We start from the raw sequence: 15,314 nt of genomic DNA on the forward strand, positions 1-15,314 counted from the left end.
GGACGTTGGCCAACAGACTGCCTGTTAAAGAGACATCTGAACATCATACTCCCTTTTGTGAAAGAGCTTGCAAACTCATTTGAGGATCCCATGGTATATGAGTATGGTAAAAAGAAAAAGAAAAACCTGTGTGTGGGGGGGAGGGATCATGCCACACAGTGGAGTCTAGAATGTTCCACTACAAAAAAAAAATGCAATGAATAGATGTCGGTCCTGTTGAGGGCAAGCTAGAATGGAAATATTTCAGCTGTCCTACATTTTTAGGACATGGGAGGAGACTGTTGGCTTCAATTCTGACAACAGGAGCTATTGGCTCATTTCCAAGGTTTATCAGGGTTCGGCTTGGTAACAAACTGAGAAATGGTAATACAGCCGACAGGACTAATTTATGAAAGCAAAATAGTCCATAAAATAGTATATAAATTATAAAAGTGGTAGCCTGTTGACTGTTCTCAACAGCAGGAAAAATCTAGCTCAAATGTAGAAAGAAGCATACTAGTTCACTGATTTACTGTCACATGGCGATATTCATTGGTCTGTGCAAGACCCAGATGTTGTCCCGTGCTTCGTGCTGTCCCTGTGAAATCATCACCAGAGAAGGAAATGCTCGGATCATTGAATCTTTCTATAAATATTCTTTTATCCAAACTTGACTCATGCATTTTGTATTTATCATTAATGATCTTTTTTTTTTTTTTTGTCAAGACCCTTAGGAAACCATGTCTATTGTGTATGTCCTAAAGAAGAAAAAAAATGGCTGCCCTGTCTCCACCATTGAACTGTCTGTTCTAAGAATAGATAAGAAAGAGGATGAGAATCAAACACCACATTTTTCTCTGACCTCTCTACACTTATACCAGTGCAACATCCATACCAGCACCCACAGATATGATCATATACATATACATGCATGAAATAGGCACATGAATTTGTGTGTGTGCATGTGTGTGTGTGTATGTGTGTGTGTGTGTGTGTGTGTATAAGGCAGGGTACATGTACTTTGAGAGCAACACAGTGTATTGCATTCTTCATTGAGAAAAAGATCCATTTTTCTGATTTATTTGGGATATTCCCTGACCTCAAGTGTATTGTTTTCGTTCCTATTGCTTTGAAAAATGCCAAGACCAAGGCAACATACAAAAGAATTTATAAAACTGTGACTTTTGCCATGATCCATATATAACTGGAAAAGCAAGGAAAGGAAGAAAGGATAGACACACACAGGAAATCTGGGGCTCAATGGAGATGTGCTTGCTCTGAGGAACGATGAGAAGAACCTTCACCAGCTAGTCTTGTTAGAAGTATCTATAGGCAGGAGAGTCTTGGACTTCAAACATCTGGTAGGAGGAAGCTGCAGCTGTTAATCTGCATACAGTGGTAACTCACTCATATTTGGACTCATGAAGAAAGCTTTGCCATTCCTCCTGAGCCTCATCCTGCAAAAACAAGACCCACCTTCTAAAACTCCCCAAACAGACCCACCACGTGAAGGTCAAATATTCAATGCCTAGAACTATGGCAGACGTTTCATTCAAAACACAACAGTAAATGGTATTCTCATATTCTCACACAAGGTATGTCTCCCACTCTCATCTCTCAGAAAAGAAAAAAGAAAAAGAAAAGTCTACCTAGGTCAAGTTCCTACAGCCACTGAGAAGTTTGGGCTGAGATCATAAGGATATGCTTGTCCTACTACGCACCTAATTTTTTCCTTCACGGGGGTGGCCAAAATGTAGTCCCCTTTTCCAGTCTATTTTAGCCATGCTAGGCGAGTTTATGTTCTCATAATAGTCTTGGCATGAGTCAGAGCTGCTCCGTGCATAAAAAACCTCTTGGGGCTGCTTTCTGCAGAAGAGGGCAATTAGAATTTTATGGACTCTCCAGTACAAGTGTTAATGTTTGATAAAAGCTAACTACATTACCTCTTGTGCTTAGCTGCATTTAAGTATTGTTGCAATGCTTCCTACCCAAAGCGTGCTGCTCACAACACAGGCTCAGAGCTCCTGGTAGCTTCACATTGTGCAGTATGTTGTTTGGGGAAAAAAAGAAAGGAAGGAAAGAATGAAGAAAAGGAGAAGAAAGAAAGGAAAATAGAGAAAGAAAGGAAGGAAGGAAGGAAGGAAGGAAGGAAGGAAGGAAGGAAGGAAGGAAAAAGGAAGGTGACAGATTTGCTTAACATCCATTGGCTTCCTGCTGCCCTGGTTTAATCACAGCACATTTTGTTATTTAAGCGAACTTTATCTCTCAATCTTGTCATGGACTTTAACTTCTGCTTCGAGTTCAGGATCCTGAACATTTTAACAACAATTTGGCTCGAAATTCAGGTTGCTGTATGATTTCTCAGGACACCAAATTCTTTGCAGCTCATATGTGACTCTGCACCATGAACAAGTCAGGGCGTAAGGCTGTGTCTGCCAATAACAGGAGCCCAATAAAGTTAATTGTTTCTCCGTTAGGCATTTTGCTGGTGCCCTGCACACATGGAACCGATTATCCTCCACTGCAATGTTGTTAAATAAAATGTGCAAAAAAGAAAATACAATTATTGCTAAAGTAAAAACATACCACAAGGGGTTATTTAAAAAGCAAGATGTTTTACATTTTAAGGATGTTTCACTGCTGTATGAGTGTGTTCAGTGAAAAACGATTAGCTTAAGACACTACCATGCCTGACTTAAACTTTTCCTGCTGCTCTGTTGTCTTCCTTTGCCTGGAATAAATGGAAGCAGATTTCCATTCTTATTTTGAAAAAAACAAAAAGAATATTTTCAATAAAATTAAAGGTAATTATTTTGTGGCTATAGGAATATGGACACTGCTGAGATATTACATAGATATACTGTGTATATATAACAAGAACATGCTTTTTTTTTAAGTCCTCAGCGCATCTCTTGAGTTGCTTGTATAATTCATTTACTCTCAACAGTTTACACAGATCACTCGCTTGCAAAATAGACATCATCACTGAAGTGACTGGGCCCTTTATAAATGACTCTTAGGAAGGAATAAAACCACAGAACCACATCATCTCTTAGCCATGCTGAGGAGAACGGGAGGTTAAATACAACGTGTTTAGAAGACGCAGAACCATCCGACGCTTTCATTTTGCTTCCAAACTCCCTTTGTTCTTACCAACACTTCAAATTGCATTTTACTCTCTAAATGTAGGGTATGTTTGGATTGTTTCATTCAGTTAAAATAAAACTTCCCCTATACCTGAAGTAACTGTGATCAGACAATTGTTAATGAATGTCCACAAACACTCTCTGTTCATGGACGCTCTGGGGAAGTTGTATTTTGTGTGCCTGAAATTGATATGTGTACACATCTTAGCGGCTCTATGCTACTGCACTAATCCTTATGGGAGCTGTGTGTGTGTGTGTGTGTGTGTGTGTGTGTGTGTGTGTGTGTGTATAGCCTGAATAGTTTCCAGATCAGGAAAACATTTTAAGGATGTACTTGGATTTTAATATCAATATCTTTAATGTCTTACAGAATTCCTCCTCCCCACCTCTATTTTCTCTCATCTATAAGAATCATGTGAATTATCAGTAAAACATTCCAGAATAAACATATTTGAAAATTTAAAGCCTTACTATCAAAAAGTATGGGCGTATATTTTTTGATTAAACATGCACACACTTAAACTCTATTCTAAGTTTTGGGTATCTTGTTATGGTTAATCAGGAAAAAACTGATTAGTGAGGGGACTTGAACTAACACAGAACAGGGGCACTCAAAATCATAATTGCATTATGATTTATCATTACAAAGCAAAAATGTCATAATTGTGAAATACAATTATTTAAACAATTATTGGTCCAGTGCTCTGGTTACCTTGTAACTTTTAAACATTAACAACAACAAAAACAGTGGTCAAATTAGAAAAAAAACACCTTCAAAAACCACTTAAAAGTCTTTAAGTGGGTCAGGACATAACACGTTTACTACTACTGTCTTCTCAAGTTCATGTGGAGAGCAGAGGGGAAAAGTCACATGTGCAGTCCGGCTTTTACACTGGGGAAGCAGCTTACAGCTTCTCTTATTAAACATCCATTGAGTTTCCAAGGGAAAGGGGCTTTATTATGAAAATAGCCCATTAGATGATTTTTCAGTGAGGCCACAATTCATTCCTGATAATGCAGCTTTCTTTAAACATTTTATTTCGTCTACTTATTTCATGTGAATAAATATGGCTGAGTGTGGGCAGACATGTCGCAGTGCAGAGATGTCAGAGACCAACTTGTGGAAGTCCATTCTTTCTTTTTTCACCATGTGCATCAGACTCAGGTTGTCAAGCTTGGTGGTAAGTACCCTTACCCACTGAGCCATCTAACGAGTTCCCCATAACCCTACCATGTTTGTTTGAGAATGTTTTTATATGCAGAAGACAGGATGCATTGACTTTTACCTTTAATTTTTACTTTATTATTTTTTAAATTTTTATATATCTTTAGCTGATGTATATCTGTGCAACACATGTGTGCCTGGTGTCTGGGCAGGATAAAGGGTATCAAACACCTTGGAACTGGAGTATGGGTGTTAGCTGCAACATGGGTACAGAAAGCTTGAACTAGAAGTGGGGGAGGCTATCAACTCTCAAATCCACTAATGATCTATTTCTTTCAACAAGGTAGCGCCTCTGTAAGGTTCCGTAACATCTCCCAAACAGCAGCAACAACCAAGTGGTGGAATACCCAAGACTATGTGCTTGGTATTTTCTCATTCAAGTCATCACAGTAAGTAAACTAAGTCATCCAAATGACTTTTTATCAAATGTTTCTGTCATGTCATGTACCTGTGTAGGGCTAATTTTGAACTTGATCTGATATGACATTCACATAGCATGAAAAAGTTTTCTCCTCAAAGTCAGTTCAAAGCATGTTCCCTGTGAGAGTCTAACATGTAAATACACTCTGTAAATAGTAGTCTTCTGCAGTCCTTCAGAATCATTCCAGATTGCAACGATTTTTAATGTTAATTACGCCAATTCTTTCTTCCCGATGTCAACTCTACTTAATTCTGTCTTGCGCTACTTCTCAGTGCCTTGGGGTGATTGGTGTCGTGTTTTGTCCAGAAGTTATAGGTGTTACTTAGGAGAGGGCAAGAGCTTGTCCAAATGGAATTTGTCACTCAGAGAACTTGAAAATTTAAGCGCCAAGATCAGTACCAAAACCTCCTGGTCATTGCTCCAGTATACAGTGGAGCTGCTTTTGCTATTGTGGGGTCTCGCCCGCAAACCTTTTTTTATTTATGGTGTGTACTCTGGGAGAAATAATCCAGTTTCCTAAGCACCTAGTGAAGAGCATGTATCCAGTATTTATCAGAACAATAGTGTTGCCTTTCTGATATATCTATGTCCTATTCCTTGATCTGTGACCATTCTCTTTATCTAAAACATCCTTCTTATGGAAAACAGTTCTCTAGGCTGCTTGGGAATCAATGTTTTTTTTTTTTTTTTTTTTCTCCATACATTTGATTGTATTCCGTGCACTTATCTGACATGTGCCTGCACATGCCTGCCTGCCTGCCTGTCCATTCATCTGTCTGTCTGTCTGTCTGTCTGTTTGTCTGTCTGTCTGTCTGTGTGTGATCAAAGATCCTTGGGGGCCATGCCCTCATTATCTTTCATGCCAGCATCTTTGATTAAGAACAGGTGCAGCCAAGCTCTTTTGTTGCCTCCCATTTCTGTCTGCGTCCAATGAGAAGCAGAAGTATGACTTTTTGTTGGATCTCTCCCTTGCTTTTAATTCTCTGGTGCTGAAGAACATGCCAAGTCATGGGCAGGAATCTAGAATTGTGGCTGACCAAGGGTCCCACATCCCGGCCTGGTCCCCACAGCTCTGCCGTTGTGAGATAGGAGGTTTTGATGTGGTTATGCTATACTTCCATCTCCCATGTCATTTCAATTTAATCAGCTTCCGTTCATGCTCTGAATTATGGCTTTCCTGATCTATCCTTTTTATGTGCATGTGGTGACGTAATCTTCTTCTTGAGATTTCTATACTCGGATGACAGCATCCTCCCATTTCTTAACCAGATACAAATGCTCTCTAGTCAGTTCGTTGTGTGCTCCTATGGCTGTTAGATTGATTGTGAGTTAATTCATGGACCCTGATGCTCACTTCACACACAAGTTCAGATCTTTCACATAATTAATAACATGCTATCTACTCTATAATTTGGCTCTACAGAAGCATTTGAACCTCAATCACAACCTAGCTTATAAATAACTCTGTTTTCTCCATGTGCAATGCTTTTTTTTTTTTTTTGCTAGATTCTGGGATATTATATTTTTGGAGTTTTGGTGAGCCCAGTTATCTGAGGACCCTTACTTTGGCACATGCCACTTCTTAGAGCATAGCTGGAAATGTTTGATAAATGTAAGCAAACTGGTTAGGAAGGACAGGAAAGGCAAAACTGGAGCTAAATCTTTTTTTTTTTGTCTTTCATTTTTTTTTTATATTTAACATAGAGTTGATTGTAGAGAGGTAAATGTATTTTTAATGATGGGAGAATTCTGAGTTTGTAGATAAATCATGGCATCTTGAGCTTAGAGAAACAGAAAATGAGTAATATCATATGTAGCTGTCTTTACCAGAGAGTCCTAATTCAAAAGTATGTCAAAACTGGCAACGTGCAGCTCCGAGAGACAGAAACATGGAAGTACAGCACACAGACACCGGAGAGTCGGGAATGAGAGTAGAAGAGGCTCCAGAATGATGCTGGTGGGGGCCAATGCACAGATCCCTGTGCCAGAAAAGATTGTTCCCATGAAGACAGAACTGGATCTGAATAAAGGAGGCATCAATACCAGGACTTACATAGACAGAGCATTAGAAAAAAGGGATATAAAACCCCCTGCCTTGCTCCCTAGGACTGTGTGGTCACAATGTCGATAAGCTACAGGGAAAAATTACAAAGATGACCAGTTGTGTGAAAAATTCCTGTGCAGATTGTAGGGTTTATTAATGAAGCATTTAATTAAAGATTAGTGCTTGAATATGCTCATGGGCTGGCAGAAGAATATAGATGTTTTTTTTTTTTTTAAAACTGTTTGAAGCTTAGAATAAGTATGTTCATCTTAATTTTTTATGGCACTCACTACAAAATCTCCAAACTATTATTAATATATCTATAGAAGTTAGGAGGACTTCTCAAAAATAAAATCTTCTCATGAGATCAGTAGAGAATTTTCATTGGAAAGAAAGGAAGAAACAAACAAACATGAACTGTTTTTCGATTGTGTTGCATTTGACCCGAAATGATTCCCAGAAATCATCGGAAGACACTGCATTGCCTTCTGGGGCCAGGCAGCTGAGAAAGAGAGAGGGAAGAGATTAATGCAGAACGGGTTGGGGACCATCCCAATCCTATTCTTGAGGCCCTTGATTGAAGGCATTAAGTTTTATTTTATTAACTTCTTTCTTGCCCTCCCAGAGTTGAGGGTGCTCACTCCAGGGCTCCTGTAGAAACGCCCCAGGGAACCTCGGTGCAAAAGGTTTGGACTCACAGCTGGCTGTGATTAGTAGGATTGGGGGAGATCACGTCTTGATTGGCTTTCAACTGCTCTTGGTTTGCTTCAGTTCCTGCAGGACAATTAATCCACAGGTTCGAGTAAATGTTGGATCTTAATGGATACCAGACACATCAAGCTCAACCAGACCACCAAGGCTTTGCAGCCCCTTTCCTCACAGTTAATTGTACAAATGAATTCATTCCTCCTTACGCAGTGGCCAGAATAACACGGCTTTGAGGGTTTTCTTCATGACGTTCCCTCTGTCTGTACTTCTGTTCCATCTAAGAGTTGTCCTTTTCTGGGTAGTCTGTTGGCCTCCTAGATCTTATCTTGGGAGGTAGGAAGCTAATGATTTGCACTCAGAAGAGTGTGCTGGATGAAGGACAAGGCATCCTGCACACGTTGTGCTTGATATATATGATCTCATGCCAGCTCTAAAGTTAATCCCACCACTGTTTCGTTGTAATTGTTCAGTGCTGAGAACTGAACCCAGGACCAAGTACCTGCAAGGGCTGCACTGCTGAGATATTATTCTTTACACATTTCTTTCCTATGGCTAGATGTATGCTACTCCAATTTTAAACTTTTAAATATGAGCTGGACTTATGGTCCCATTTCATCACATATTTGAAAATATTTTTCTTTACAGTGTGTGTGTGTGCATGCACACGTATGAATGTTTATATTTGAAGAGATGCATGCATGTGTGCAAGGGTTAAGCACATATGTGTTCATTCATGTGATAGTGTAGCAGCCTGGGGAGATATGGTTGTTATTTCCCAAGAGCCACCCACTGATTCTTTTTCCTCCTTCTCCTCCTTTGTATTCTTATTATTACTTTTAGGAGACAAGATCTCTCATTGGTTTAGAACTCACCAAGCAGGGGAATCTGGTCAACCAGTGAGCCTCAGAATTCCTCCTGTCTCTACTTCCCACAGCTGAAATCACAAGAGTATATTCTCACGCCCAGCATTGTCGGGTGGGTTGTGAGGATATCACACTGTTCCTTATAATTTCCAGACAAATATGTAGCTAATCCAGCTATCTCTTTAAGCCCTCATTACAGTCTGATAATACCACAACAGCAATCTTGTTTTATTTTGAAGTTATTCTTCTGTTGCTGTTGTTCTATCATAATCCAGGTTTGTAAACTCTTATTGACTTCAGTTGACTGAATACTCTTACATTGCTTAACTGGAGATCACATGCCATAGAAAAATTTAGCACAAAAGCAAGACAGAGACACATTTAATCCCCTGGAAATTTTCTATTTCTCTGATTCACTTTTGTGATTGGAACCCACATTACAGAGACCTAAACCGTGTAAATGAAAATAAAATATTAAGTATCCTAAGGAAATTAAATTTTTTCTTCTATTGTTTCACTCACAGAGTCTCATGAAGATGATAGAGTAATCAGAAAATGAAGAAGAGATTAGGCAACTATCATTGATAATAATAGAATCATTATATTAATTCTAAATTTGATGGTTTAAAGGAACCATGTCCTTTTTAAGATCCAGTATTTGATCAGAACACCAAGTCTGTTTCTGAGTACTGTTTGGGGAGGTGTGGGTGACACAAGTTTGCTGGAGGATATACATCATTGGAGGTGAGCTTTTAAAGCTTATATCCTCTAGCCACTTCCAGGCTGCTCTGCTTTGTATTTGGGACTAAGGGCATGAACTCTTAAATTCCTGCTCACACCTTCATGTCTGCCACTTAGTGTCATACCTCCTGCCTGCCATGATAGACATTTAATCCTATGAAACCCCAAGTCAAACAAGCCTTTTCTCCTATAGGTTTCTTTGGTCATGGTATTTTATTGGAACAACAGAAAAAGAAATCAAATAGTATATTCCTTTAGCTATGAAAGGCGCAGTTTCCATTTCTGCCTTAGACAAAAGTATATAAGCTATTTTCAGATTTACAGCTGCATTCTTTTCACTTATGACAGTTTCATTTAATCTTCTAGTGAAACGCATGTGCAGGGCTATATATTATTTGGGAAGTCATGACAGTTGCGTGTTATTGTACCCATGGAATCCTCTACACCAGTCTCAGACATACTAACGAATATTGCTAAACCTGTCCTTCTGCCAAGGTTTCCCTCTCTGAAGCCTGGTTATTTTTGGATTGACAATTTTTTTTCATTACGGAGCCTGGGTGCCTCATTTTGCTGTGGAGCCAATCACTTCCCCATCCTTGGATGCTACACTCCCTACTTCCTGCTAGATTTCAACTTGCAGGTTCTAAGAAACATCTTTTGTAAAGTTTGTCTCCTGTTCCTTACCTCAATAAACAATAAAGCCTTAAAAAAATTCACAGAATGGGTACTTAGCAAATGGCTTTCTTGGTATTAATTACTTTTACCTCTTCCTTGAACATTAGTTGTGATTTTAAAAGCTAGAACGTGGACTGTTAAAATGAGAGAATTGCTCTTTTCACATAAGTAACATATTTCAAATATTCTAAATTTATGGCGAGACTGAAATACTAACCAAAGTAGTAACCCAGTGAGCATGTTCTTTAGTGCAAAATTCCCAACAAAATATTTCACATCTGGGAAAAATATCATTAAGCTTTCATATATGCAAATATAACTGTGTATAGATCTCCAGCCTGAATGGCTGAGTGAATGTTCTCTGATAGGGTACGAATCGCATGAAATTAGAAGTGAACCCAGGCCACATTCCAGTTACTAGCATGTGTGTAAGTCATAGCTGAGTCTCAGGAAATAGTTTTGAATGAATCCAACCAAACACAATTACTTGCACAAGTATGAAAATCAGTGTTTCCTTTTCTTTTTGCATTCTTGAGAACACTGTGATAACTAATAGCAACTACAATAACTGGGTAGCTACTTAGATTCTAATGTAAGAAGTCATCTAGCTCAATGGTCAGAGATAATCAAATATTGATGTTCTTGAGACAGTAATTTGTGAGTGTATTCTATATGTTGGAAAGAACTAAAAAGAAATTGGACATCAATGTTTTTGCCATATGATTTGTATAAATTGTGTTTTAATGCTTAATTCTTATTTTATTTTTAAAATTAACCTTTATTTTTATTGTACATGAAGAGTATTTTGCTGTGTATGTTTCTGTGAACCTCATACATACAGACCTCTCTGGGATCAGAAGAGGTTGCCTAATGCCCTTGCATTGGAATTACAAATGGTTGTGGGTGCCTGGAATTGAATTCAGGTCCTCCAGAAAAATAACCAGTGTTCTTAACCACTGAGCCATCTTCCCAGCCCTTGGATGACTTTATTTGGTAAAGGAATTCGAATTTTGATGATGTCAGAAAATGCTGCAGGATGTACTTTCCCCTCATATGTCTTAATAGGTTGACTAGTACCAGGGGAAGATCATATGCTGGTCATCTGAGAGATGTCCTAGGGAACAGAAGACACTCTAAAGAAGTTTTGTAGCTAAAAAGAATTTTGGAGGCCTGATACTATCAAGGAGAGTAAGGTATTATTCCTTCTTTACTTACGTACAAGGAATAAATGTGTTTATTCGGGGTATAAAGAACAAGGAAGGAATATGATGATCAGATTGTCTGTCATTTATTTATTTATTTATCTGTTTATTTATCTGTTTAATTAATTAGTTAATTAATTAATTAATTTTGACCTTCACTTCTTGCCAAATAGCCTCTTAGAAATCTTGCATTATTGTAAGAAGAAAGGACTTTCATTCTTTTAAAAGTATATTTTAAATTTTTTTGAAGACAGCTTCTTTTCTCATACACTATATCATGATTATAGCTTTTTCTCCCTTTATTCCTCCCAGTACCTCCACACCTTCCCTCTCCTCTGGATCCATTTCTTTTTCTGGCTCTCATTAGAACTTAAAAGTGTTTTCTCTGTATTTACATTTCAACTGTTATCCACTTTCCTCCCACTCCCAACTCCTCCCTCCCCCTCCACTTCCTTCCATGAAGGTGCACCCTCTCCCTATCACCCTCTGTACCTTGGAATTTCCCTCTACTGGGAAAATGAGCCTTCACTGGACCAAAGGCCTCTTCTCAAATTGATTCCAGACACTGCTATCCTCTGCTACAGATGCAACTGGACCTATGGGTCTCTCCATGTGTGCTCAATGGTTTGTGTTTTAATCCATGGGAGTTCTGGAGGGTTTGTTTGGTTGATAATGTTGTTCTTCACATGATGTTGCAAACCCTTTCAACTCCTTCAGTCCTTTCTCTAGCTCTTTCGTTGGGGTCCCCATGTTCTGGTGGTTAGCTGCAAGCATTCTCAACTGCATCTGTATGACGCTGGCAGAGCCTCTGAGGAGGCATCCATATCTGGTTCAGACCAGTAAGCACTTCTTGGCATCAGCAATAGTGCTTGGGTTTGGTGGCTGCATATGGGGTGGGTCCGCAGATGAGGCAGTCTGCAAATGGTCTTTTCTTCAATTCCTGTTCCTCTATTTGTCCCTGTATTTCCTTCAGTGAGTGTTTTGTTTTTCCTTCTAAGAAGAACTGAGGAGGCATCCACCTTCTGGCCTTCCTTGTTTTTGAGCTTCATAAGGTCTGTGAATTGTTTCTTGGGTCTTCAGAGCTTTGGGGGGCTAGTATACACTTATCAGTGAATACATACAATGCCTACACTATTGTGACTGGGTTACCTCACTCAGGATGATATTTTCTAGTTTCATCTATTTGCCTAGGAATTTCATAAATTCATTGTTTCTAATAGCTGATTAATACTCCATTGTGCAAATACACGACGTTTTCTGTTTCCATTCTTTTGTTGAAGGACATCTGGGTTCTTTCCAGCTTCTGGCTATTATAAATAAGTCTGCTATGGATGTAGTGGAGCATGTGTTCTTGTTATATGTTGGTGCATATTTGGGGTATATGCCCAGGACTGGAATAGCTGGGTCCTCAGGTACTACTATGTCCAATTTTCTGAGGAACCGCCAGACTGATTTCCAGAGTGGTTGTACCAGCTTGCATCTTCCTCTCTCCACGAAATGTCTGTTTTTGGGTGTCTGCATCTGCCACCATCTGCTCCTGGAGGCAATCTCTCTGATGATTACCAGACCTATGAGTATTGCAAAGTACTACTAGGAATCATTTTATTGATAAGTTTTTTGTTGGTGTCTGCAGGGTTTAACCATATGTCTTTGGGTTATATTGTCTCTTGTTCTTGGCTATCCTAGAAATGTGGGGCAGGGTTCCTTCTCACAAAGTGGGCCTTAAATTAAATCAGACATTTGGTGGCTATTCCCACAAGTCCCATACCAACATTGCCCTAGAATATTTTTTACACAGGACAGATTTTATGTCAAATATTTTGTGGCTAGGTTAGTGAACACAAATCTCTTTTAGTAACCTTCAGAGTACCATCAAACACCAAAGCAACTACACCACAGGCATGAAGGCTCTGTGTGGGCATAGCTTCACTTTCCCTTGTTCAGTGAATTGTGTGGGTGTTGTTCATGGCAATGGGGTCTTGATGTTTCTTTGTGGAGAGCAGCTCTTTGTCTTAGCATCAGCCTAGTTCTTTTGGGGATTCCCACAGAACTCTCTTGGCCAACAATTCTATTGAATGCAACCCAGTCTTGCAACTAGAAAGCTTGCTGCGCCCAAGAGATAACCAATTGAGAATTTATGGTCCCCAGTTACTAGGAATCTTCAATAGGCTTTCATTCCTACATTCCAAGTAGTTTCCCCTGCACTAGGTTTCCACAGCCCACCTCAAAAGTAGCAGAAATTTCTAGCCTTCTCTGCCTGCATCCTTCTCTTATTCCTCTATCTGATCTACCAACTCCCATCCACACCAGCTCCCAGCCTACTCTTGAAATCCATTCTATCCCCCCTCCCAGAGAGATCAATGCTTCCTCCATAGACCCTCCTCTTCATGTAAACTCTATATCAGCAGATTGTAGCTTGGTTATCATTAATGTAACAGCAAATATCCACTTATAAGTGACCACATACCGAGCTTATCTTTTTGAATTTGAGTTACCTTGAAAAGAATAATATTTTTTCTAGTTTCATTTGCTTGCAGATTTTCTGGTGTCAGTTTTTTTAAAAGCTGAGAAATACTTGGTGGTATAAATGTACCACATTTCCCATATCCATTCCTCTACTGAGGGAAGTCTACAATGTTTCTAGTTTCTGATTATTATGAATGAAACTTCAGTAAAGATGAGTGAGCAAGCTTCCTTCTGGAAGGATAGAGCACCTTTTAGACACATAACCAAGAGTAGTATAGCTGGATATTGAAATATATCTATTCCCAACATTCTGGAGGACTGCCATATTGATTGCCATAGTGGCTGTACAAAGTTACACTCTTGTCACAATGAACTGTCACAGTGTTATTGATCTTTGCCACTCTGAGAGTGTAAGATGAAATCACAAAGTAGTTTTGCATTTCCCTGATGGCCAAGGATCTTAAACATTTCTTCAAGTGTTCTCAGGCATTTGAGTTTTCTATACTGAGAATTTTGTTTTGATGTGTACCCCATTTTTTAAAAAAATAGATTACTTGCTTTTTGTATTTAATTTCTTGAGTTTTTTAAAAATATTTTTTGGATATTAGTCCTCTAGTAGATATGGAGTTGGAAAAAAATACCTTTTCCATTTTTTAAGCTGCTGTTTTGTCAAACTGCATCCTAGTTTTACAGAAGCTTTTCAGTTTCATGAGGTCCCATCTGTTATTTATTGATCTTAATCAGTTACTTATTGATCTTAATGCTGGTGTAATCAGTGTTCGTTTCAGGAAGTTGTGTTCTCTGTCAATGAATTCAGGGCTAGTGTTCACATTGTCTTTTATCAAGTTCAATGTATGAGGTTTTATATTAGAGTCTTTGATTCACTTGAGTTTTGTGCAAAGTGGTAAATCTAAATGCACTGAAATTTCACCTGTATCCATGTAGCTTGACCGACATCATTTACTGAAGATAGTGCACTCATTTCTGTGTGTACTTCTAGCTTCTTCATTAAAAAACAGACGTCCATACATGTATGAATTTATGTCTGGGTCTTCAGTGACATATGCATGTGGAGTCATGGCTCCCTCCATGTATACTCTTTGGTTGGTTGTTTAGTCCCTGGGGGCTCTGGGTGGTCCAGTTAGTTGTTATTTGATCAATGTCTGTTTATGCCAATATCATGCATTTTTTATTACTAGAGCACTGTAATATATCTTGAGATCAGAGATGCTAAGACCTCCAGCAGTTGTTTTATTGTTCATAATTAATTTTCAGTTATTCTGTTTTTTTTCATTTTTTCCACATAAAGTTACAAATTGTCCTTTCTTCTTTTTTCTTTTTTTTTAAACTAATCCTTTTATTCCTTTACATTTTAAATGATATCTCTCCTCCCTTTTACCACCCATCCCATCCTACCTCACCCCCTCTCCTTTGCTAGGGGATGTTTCTCTACCCATTCACCAACTCCCACCTCACCCCTCTAGCATCCCTCTATGATGTGGCATCAAATCTTCCCATCCTCTGTTCCATATGTATTTGCAGCCCTGGATCCTTCCATGTATACTCTGGTTGGTGGTTTAGTTTCCGGGAGTTCTGGGTGGTCCAGTTAGTTGATGTTGTTCTTCTTATGGGAATTGCAATCCCCTTCAGCTGCTTCAGTCCTTTCCTGGCTCTTCCATTGGAAACTGCAGGCTCAGTCCTATGGTTGTCTGCTAGTATCTATATCTATATTGGTCAGGTGCTGGTAGAACCTTTCAGGGAACAGCCATACCAGGCTCCTGTCAGCCAGTGTGGTGGTTTGGAGTCTGCAGATGGTCCTTTCAAGGTCTGTAAACAATCCTGTT

Source organism: Micromys minutus (assembly GCF_963924665.1).
Source record: "Micromys minutus genome assembly, chromosome: 10".
Taxonomy (NCBI): domain Eukaryota; kingdom Metazoa; phylum Chordata; class Mammalia; order Rodentia; family Muridae; genus Micromys; species Micromys minutus.